The following is a 9,735-nucleotide window of genomic DNA, read 5'->3' on the forward strand; positions in this document are numbered from 1 at the left end:
AAATAAGCTGGGCGTGGTGGCGGGCGCCTGTAGTCCCAGCTACTCGGGAGGCTGAGGCAGGAGAATGGCATGAACCCGGGAGGTGAGCTTGCACTGAGCTGAGATCGCGCCACTGCACTCCAGCCTGGGTGACAGAGCGAGACTCCGTTTATAAATAAAATAAATAAATAAATAAATGAATAAATAAATAGAAAAGAATAAACTAGTTCTCTTTTCCCCCTCAGAAGAAAACACTTGAATTTTTTTAATTTCAGGGATGCCCCCTGGGAATTCTTCAGTGTCCTCTCTGTGTACAACACTATGCTGAGCTTTTGGAAGAGGATACCAAAGAAAACAAAACTAGGCCGGGTGCAGCGGTTCACCTGCAATCCCAGCACTTTGGGAGGCTGAGGTGGGAGGATTGCTTGAGTCCAGGAGTTTGAGACCAGCCTGGGCAAAATGGCAAGACCCCGTCTCTACAAAAAAAGAAAGAAGGAAAACAAAACAGTGGGTAATGACTGCAAAGAGATGAAGGGGAGTGGGTGGAGGAGGGGTCTCTGGTGCTCGTCCTGTAGGTGGATCGACGTGAACGCAGTCCACTGCAAGCTGAGCAGTGCACGTGGGGTATAGGGGCCTTCCAGGCCAACAGGGGGAGCAATGTGGGGCAAGAGGAAGAATATGGACTTTGGTGGCTGCACGCCTAGTTTTGAATCCTGGTCTCTGACATTTTTAATTAATTTATTTTTTATTTTAATTAATTAATTTATTTATTTTGAGACGGAGTTTCACTCTTGTTGCCCAGGCTGGAGTGCAATGGCACAATCTCAGCTCACTGCAACCTCCACCTCCCAGGTTCAAGCGATTCTCCTGCCTCAGCCTCCCGAGTAGCTAGGATTACAGTCATGTGCCACCATGCCCAGCTAATTTTGTATTTTTAGTAGAGCTGGGGTTTCTCCATGTTGGTCAGGCTGGTCTTGAACTCCCGACCTCAGGTGATTCACCCGCCTCAGCCTCCCAAAGTGTTGGGATTACAGGCGTGAGCCGCCACACCCGGCCTTTTACTTTTTATTTTATTTATTAATTTATTTATTTTTGAGATGGAGTCTCACTCCGTCGCCCAGGCTGGAGTGCAATGGCACAGTCTCAGCTCACTGCAACCTCCGCCTGCCAGGTTCAAGCAATTATTTAGCCTCAGCCTCGCCAGTAGCTGGGGTAACAGGCACCCGCCACCACGCCAGGCTAATTTTTTTTTTTTTTTTTTTTTTTTTGAGACGGAGTCTTGCTCTGTAGCCAGGCTGGAGTGCAGTGGCGCGATCTCGGCTCCGCCTCCCGGGTTCAAGCAATTCTCTGCCTCAGCCTCCCAAGTAGCTGGGATTACAGGCATGCGCCACCAAGCCTGGCTAACTTTTGTATTTTTAGTAGAGACAGGGTTTCACCATCTTGGCCAAGCTGGTCTTGAACTCCTGACCTTGTGATCCACCTGCCTTGGCCTCCCAAAGTGCTGGGATTATAGGCGTGAGCCACTGTGTCCGGCTGGTCTCTGACACGTCTAAGCTACGAACCATTAGGTAAGTTTCTGACCATCTCTGAGTCCCATCTATGAAAGACTCATAGGGAGGTTGAAATTGCACCACATGTACAATATCTGGCCCAATGTAGGAAATGTATAAATGTTAGCTTCATCCCCCAGGGAAGCCCACTGAGATCCACGTGAAACCTTTGTCTGTGTCTCCCCATAATGTGACCTTTAGAAGTTGCCAATGACCCACCCAATACCCAACCATGATTTTTCTGAGATAATCTGCCCGAGGTGTGTGAGAGGAAACGCAAAGAAGGCAGTCAGGAGGATTCACTCTTGGGGGAGCTGGCTAGGATCCTATCTCCTCCTACAGCCAGAGCATGCAGGCTCCATTTAGATACAAAGGGGTGGGATTGGGTTCCTGGGGAGAAATTGAGCCCCTTTGATTCTGCGGTTCTGTGGGTCTAAATCTGGCAGCTCCTTGGCTATCCACCCCCAGGCTTTGTGATTGGTTGGCTGTGGCTGGGGGGGCAGGAAGCTGCTGGTGGAGCTGCAGCATCCTTCAGTCTCAGGCCCCCGGGAGGGGGAGGGGAAAGAACCAGGGCTGAGCCGTGGAGGGAAGAGGAGCCATTTCTCTCCACCGACTGCAACCTCTGTGCTCACAGCTCTCACGTTTCACCAGAATCCAGGGGCCTGGTCGGCCTAGGAATTCACAATGCTGGATATTTTCATCCTGATGTTCTTTGCCATCATAGGCCTGGTCATTCTGTCCTACATTATCTATCTGCTCTAGTGGCCTGGAGCTGCGGCCGGAGTCTGTTGGAGAACAGCTCAGAAGGAAGGATGGAGCTGAATGGCCGAGTGCCCTGCTTGCTGACGCAGCGGTGGATTTTTGCTTCTGCTGTTATCTCGGGTATTGATTCAAAAAAAAAAAAGAAAAGGAGAAAAGAAAGAGTTGCTTTCCTATTTTTTTTCTCAGACCACTCTGAAAAGAATAAGAAATGCCAGCTTCTTTCTTTGGGACCTAATTTAAAATACAACTTTAAAAATTACAAATAAAATCCACAGTGTAAAGGATTTTTAGGCAGAATGGGTTGGGAATGATGGATGTGGCGGGGAGGGACTATTATTTCCTAATTTCTTCTTCAAGTTAGGTGCTCAAACTCAAGTTGTTTATTTTCTTCCGGTAATTAAAGGTAAAACACATCTTTGCATGTCAGCATACTTGCAACATAGTTGTTTACAACTATGCTTGTATAATTGCATTACTTATTGACTCATTCTTATTTGAGGGTGAGACAGCAAATAAATTTTACTTGGGGTAGGGTTTTTGGGGAGATGTCCAACTGTGGGATTTGGTGGAGAGGAGGGAGGAACTCCTGGTACTCTGCAGCTGTCCCCATCTGAGACTTTTTACTTCTGGGTTTCTTACAGCTCCTGGTCTCTCCAGTCCAATAAGAGGCCTCTCATCCACAGAAGCAGTCCCGCTGCCCAGCAGACCTCTTTCAGAGCCTTCCAGACACGGCTGACTCCTGGCAAGCAAGGGGCTTTTTGAGCTGAGAGGCACTTGGCTGGGACATCAGGAATTCATGGACATGGCTGGCAGATACTGCATATGTTTGAGCTGTAGATGGGATTGAGAACAGAAAGTTGAAATGGAGACTTATTAAAGTTACTGTGGAGAACCGCTCAAAAATTCATTTTGAATTAAGGAAACTTAAATTCATTTTAAGTTTCCTTAGATCTAAATGCAACTGCACATTACACTCAAATATGTTCCTTCCTTCTCACACACAGGACTCCCTTGTGAAACTCAAGGGGAAGTTCAAGTTGTCCATCTTCATCTATGAAGTAGTCACTTTATCCCTGTCTTTACAGATTGCACAATCTGGGGTTTTGTGGTTTCTCTTGTCTCACTCTCCAGCCAGGAAGAACTTGTCATTTGAGTTTTTAAAATGTATCATTTCTTCCCCACCTCAAACCGCTTGTATCCCAGTTTCTCATTTAAAGGGAGAAATGGTTATATAGTCCTCTCTTTGCACCTGATTGAATTACAAATGATAGAAACAAGATGGCTATACTTATTTAGGAAAAATCTCTTACCCCAAAATGAGTGTGTGTGTGTGTGTGTGTGTGTGTGTGTGTGTGTTTTAATCAAAGACCTTTTCTGGAAAAAAAAAAAAACTTTCCACATAGTTCTCTGATGCATTAGAGTTGAAGAAACTATATATTTTGGGATTCAGAGTAGAATTGGCCTGCAAATCTGGGGTGTTTATTCCTTTTACAAGTCTATCATAATTGTTCTACATTTAATTTTCCCTTCTTGCTTAAAAGTAAACAAGGAGAGTCAGGAGTGGTGGCTCATGCCTGTAATCCCAGTACTTTGGGAGGCCGAGGTGGGCGGATCACCTGAGGTCAGGAGTTGGAGACCAGCCTGGCCAACATGGTGAAACTCCATCTCTACTAAAAACACAAAAATTAGTCAGCCATGGTAGTGCGCGCCTGTAATCCCAGCTACCCGGGAGGCTGAGGCCGAAGAACCGCTTGAACCCAGGAGGCAGAGGTTGTAGTGAGCCGAGATCATGTCACTGCACTCCAGCCTGGGAGACATAGCGAGACTCCGTCTCAAATAAAATAAAATAAATAAATAAACAAGGAGAAAGATTAAATAGTTTTTAGTAATAACATTGTGTCCAATTTCCGTGTTTTAAAACAAAAATTGAGGCATTATATGTCACAATTGAAATGGAAAAGTTGTGTTTAAAAATTATGGACAAGGCCGGGCACAGTGGCTCATGCCTGTAATCCCAGCACTTTGGGAGGCCGAGGCAGGAGGATCACTTGAGGTCAGGAGTTTGAGACCAGTCTGACCAACGTGGTGAAACCCCGTCTCTACTAAAAATACAAAAATTAGCTGGTGTGGTGGCAGGTGCCTGTAATCCCAGCTACTCAGGAGGCTGAGGCAGGAGAATCGCTTGAACCTGGGAGGCAGAGGTTGCAGTGAGCTGAGATCACACCTCTGCACTCCAGCCTAGGTGACACAGCAAGACCCCATCTCAAAAAATAAAAATAATAAAAACATAAAAATTATGGACAAGAAAAAAACACTATTCTGGAAGCTTTGTTTTGGCAACAAATTATGTGACCTTTCGTAAGTCATTTAAACTTTAGGGCTAGGCCAGGTGCTATGGCGCACGCCTATAATCCCAGCATTTAGGGAAGTAGAAGCAGGAGGATAGCTTGAGGCCAGGAATTCCAGACCAGCCCAGGCAATATAGCGAGACCCCATCTCCACAAAAATAAAAAATAAAATAAAAATAAATAAATACACAAACTTTAGGTCTTCTGTTTATTCTATCAAATGAAAAGTGTTAGGCCAAGGTCACATTATCTCTTTGGAAACTACATCATTGAGAACAGAATTCCCATGGAACGAACTCTTAATGGTTCGCTGGTAGTCCCCCTTTTCTGAATATTCTCCCCAACCTGACATTTTATAACGAAAATTTAACTGCAAAACTTTTTTTTCACCAACAGCCAGATTTTGATGAGAAAATGGCCATATTTATTTACTCCAAATATATATTATATCTGTGATAATTTGCCTAAACTGTTTAAGGAATATTAACAAGTATGATACTGCATTGTAGTATGTAGCAAAAAGATAGGTAATCTGACATACATGGATGCAAGAAGCATGGCTGTGAACCTGGATATACTTAGAAATGATCTTCAGTGGAGTTCTTGATGTGACATTTTCCACTAAAATATTCTTCTAACTCTGGTATATCTTAGTGTTATGAACTATAATTTCCCTCTTCAAGCCAAGACAGCAGCTCTACATCCTTACCTAGGTAATTCAGGCAAGCGCCAGTATTTTGGAGGGGTCCAAATTATAGTTAGTTATGATGGTATAGATCTTTAAGGTATAGTCTAACCAAGCTTGCTCTGGTCTTTTGTGACATCAAGGCTTCTCAGTCTGTATTCATGTAAAGTTGAAACAACTAATCAATTCAGCGAAAAAAAATCAGCAGATTTCACTCATACACTGGTAATATATACCACTGGTATTGGGTACAATGTAAGGAGAGAAGATTACCCATCTCTTCAGTTACTTGTAAAATATGATTTTAAAAAAATAAATCAATACATTTTGGAAAAAATGTATGACTTTGTGCTTATATTTATGCAACAATATGCTAGCTTATAATAGGGTTTTACTGTGTTATTTTGATAGTTGTTTAAATTTTACATTTAAACTATTTGTATTTTGGCATCCCAAAACATAATAAAATACTGAAAAAAGTTACTTCTGTAATATAAGATTTTGTATAAATTTTATAAATCTGTGTCATAGGGTAATTTTGTCCAATAAAATGTCAATGAGATAAAAACCACTCTGAATAATTATAAATTACTTAGAAAAAATCAAGTGACAATGCTAAGAATCATTACACTAATACCTGCTTTCTTGATGAAAACAGGCGGTTTGTGGGGAAGAATGATGTATTTATTTTATTTTTTGTTTTTTGAGACAGAGTTTCGCTCTTGTCACCCAGGCTGGAGTGCAATGGCATGATCTTGGCTCACTGCAACCTCCGCCTCCTGGGTTCAAGCGATTCTCCTGCCTCAGCCTTCCGAGTGGCTGGGACCACAGGCGTGCACCCCCATGCCTGGCTAATTTTTGTATTTTTTAAAGTAGAGATGGGTTTTCATCATGTTGGCCAGGTTGGTTTGGAACTCCTGACCTCAAGCTATCCGCCTGCCTCAGCCTCCCAAAGTGCTGGGATTACAGGTGTGAGCCACCGTGCCCGGCCAAAATATCATTTTGATTTTAAATTACTCAAAAATAATGGGACTTTTCCTTAGTAAGGCATCGAAGCACAACTGAAGTGGAAAATTGTCTTTGCAAATTACATGCTTTGGCTTTATCAAACTATAAATATTTTCAAAGCCTAGAGTGGCCTCTTCTAAGTCAGTTTCGTGCCCATCTATTTTAAACAAAAATAAAACCAAAGTCATATATTAAGAGGGGAACAGAAAAAGCCATTGACACCACTTCCATTATAAAATCAAACACACTAAGGCAGATACATTAGAAATGTTTAAGAACATCTTTGTACTTAAAATTTAAACTGTGAGACTGCCAGGTGTGGTGGTGGCTCACGTCTGTAATCCCAGCACTTTGGAAGGCCGAAGCAGGTAGGTCACTTGAGGTCAGGAGTTGGAGACCAGACTGGCCAACATGGTGAAACCCCATCTCTACTGAAAATACAAAATTAGCCGGGCAAGGTGGCACATGCCTGTAATCCCAGCTACTCAGGAGGCTGAGGCAGAAGCATCACTTGAACCCGGAAGGTGGAGGTTGTAGTGGGCTGAGATCACGCCACTGCACTCCAGCCTGGGCGACAGAGAGAGATTCAGTCTCAAAAAAACAAAACAAAACAAAACAAAACACAGGCTGGGAGCAGTGGCTCATGCCTGTAATCCCAGCACTTTGGGAGCCTGAGGTGGGCGGATCACGAGGTCAGGAGTTCGAGACCAGCCTGGCCAACATGGTGAAACCCCGTCTTTACTAAAAATAAAAATAAATAAATAAATAAATAAAAAAAGCTGGGCATGGTGGCACGTGTCTGTAAATCCCAGCTGCTCAGAAGGCTGAGGCAGGAGAATTGCTCAAACCCAGGAGGCGGAGGTTGCAGTAAGCCGAGATTGCACCATTGCACTCCAGCCAGGCGGCAGAGCAAGATTATGTCTCGAAAAAACAAACAAAAAACAAACAAAAAAACACCATAAGAGGCCAGGCACTGTGCTTCATGCCTATAATCTCAGCACTTTGGGTGGCCGAGGCGGGGCAGATCACCTGAAGTCAGGAGTTTGAGACCGGCCTTTCCAACAAAGTGAAACCCCAGCTCTACTAAAAATACAAAAATTAGCCAGGCGTGGTGGTGTGTGCCTGTGGTCTCAGCTACTCAGGAGGCTGAGGCAGGTGAGTCGCTTAAACCTGGGAGGCAGAGGTTTCAGTACAACAAGATCGCACCACTGTACTCCAGCCTGGGTGACAGACTCTGTCTCAAAAAAACACTGTTAAGATCTTATAGTCATGGGAAATTGCAGGTAATCCACAATATTTAATTACATATTTTATTTTTTGAAACTGATATTAAGCTATGATAATTGTAGCATTTCTAGTTTAGCAGTAATTGGAATATTCATTGCTTACAGATTTAATCACTGAATTAAATAGCAGAACAGTGCAGAATACTGTTCTATAGATTATTGTTTATGAGTTATTGCTAGTAAATGAAATTATTTAATTTTATGTTAATATTAAGTGTAAGTATACACATACATAAATATACAGCTAATTGCAATATTAATTTATATTAAGACATTTCTTTTTTTGATCATGGTAGAGCTATAATTAACAGCTTAAATGAAGATAAGTTCCCCCACAAAAAGCTTAATGACTTGCATAATGACAAACTCTGAACAAGATGGAATGTTTTCAATTTTAACATAGTTTTATTAATATAGTAAATAAACAAAATTTAGCAAATATCAAATATTTAGTATCAAAGAAATTTTACCATAAAAACAATACTTCTGAAATAGCAATGCATATTTTCGTTATACGCACCTTTAAGAAAGCAGTGATCTCGGAATGTCTACAAGTATTACTATTATTATTTTAATTTAAGAGTCTTTCAAAGGCCAAATCGTTGTGGTTTGTGGGGTTCTTTTTTCAGTCTCTAGTTATTTGAGGAATTTTCTGGAGTTATATTTTTCTTCTTTTTTTTTTTTCAATCTTGCCCTTAAATGGAATATATTTGTTTTCTTGATGAAAAGAATGCAATCTTAGTCCTTTGGAATTTTTTTTCTTTTTTAACCTGGAGAAGACTGTTCAATACAGCTATCTTTCAGGTCACCTTTCCTAGCTTAGTAATGCCTCAAAAACCAAGGAGCATATGTCCATATCCTGATTTCTTACAGGTTTCACAGTTACCTGCTAGTGGAAGTGCTACAGAAGTCACATTGTTAGTAAGATATCCAATAACCAAAGAGGCTTTTGTAATAGCCTTATTTTTACCCTTCACAATATTTATTGACATAAAAATCTGTAATCATACAATTGAGTACTATTTGCATAAAGAGGTTAACCTTTTAGTAATAATCACAAAGAGGTTAGTGTTTGTTATTCATTGACATAAGATGGTATTTCCAGCTGTACCTTCTGTTGGGTATCTCATAATTGGCATGAGAAGGAATCCTCCAAAAAAGTGTTGAAGTTTCATAGTTTCACAAGATACAGAGAGCTTATCACAAGTTGTACATTTTCAATTAGTTTCTAAGGAAGATAGCATCATTAGTTTGTTAGTACTATTATGGTGCATGGTGTGTGTAGACATAATAATAAAGATAAAGATAATAATGTGTTATTGAACTTGCCTTCTAAGGGAGTAAAAAATCATTCTCCAAATCAAAGTCAAAGGAGGCTGAGGAAATCATTACAAAAATGAAAAAGGAGCTGGGCGCCCAGGTCTGCTAATTTACGCCAATCTTTTTTTTTTTTGAGTTGGAGTCTTGCTCTGTCACCCAGGCATGCAATGGCGTGATCTCGGCTCACTGCAACCTCCGCCTCCCGGGTTCAAGCAATTCTCCTGCCTCAGCCTCCCAACTAGCTGGGATTACAGGCGCCCGCCACCATGCCGGGCTAATTTTTGTATTTTTAGTAGAGACAGGGTTTCACCACGTTGGCCAGGCTGGTCTCTTGGCCAGGCTTGTCTTGAACTCCTGACCTTGTGATCTGCCGCCTCGGCCTCCCAAAGTGCTGGGATTACAGGTGTGAGTCACTGCGCCCAGCAGCCAATCTTCTACTTTAAAAAACAGTACAGGCTAAATTATCTGACTTGTTAGTACTTTACATAGTTATGTTGTTATGACTGTTCCAGAGTTAGTGAGAAATTGACAGTCTCCTAATGTTTTTAAACTATTCATTTTCCAAATGCTCTTTTTTTGTGAGAGTATGACTGCCTATACCATCACTTAAACATTGATAATAATGGTAATAACAACATATGCTTTTAAAAGTTAATTTCCCCTTTAAAATTTGACATTACACTTTATTCCTCATGACAAAGGTATTCGGCAAAAAAGAATGGACCACTGAATTGAAAAAACTCCAAATTTGGTCATAAATGTTATTTATATGTTTTAACAATTGAATGGACAATTTG

The 9,735-nt window shown here is 41.5% G+C and overlaps 1 non-coding gene across 1 annotated transcript; it reads left to right on the top strand.

Annotated features, from left to right (window-relative positions):
• The first annotated feature begins 1,556 nt into the window (after positions 1-1,556).
• Positions 1,557-3,194, top strand: LOC103892862 (uncharacterized). Its single transcript, XR_010138311.1, has 2 exons — positions 1,557-2,411; positions 2,933-3,194. It is a non-coding gene; the product is annotated as an uncharacterized LOC103892862 (transcript).
• The last annotated feature ends 6,541 nt before the right edge of the window (positions 3,195-9,735 follow it).

Source organism: Pongo abelii, chromosome 19 (genome assembly GCF_028885655.2).
Source record: "Pongo abelii isolate AG06213 chromosome 19, NHGRI_mPonAbe1-v2.0_pri, whole genome shotgun sequence".
In the NCBI taxonomy this organism is placed as follows: domain Eukaryota; kingdom Metazoa; phylum Chordata; class Mammalia; order Primates; family Hominidae; genus Pongo; species Pongo abelii.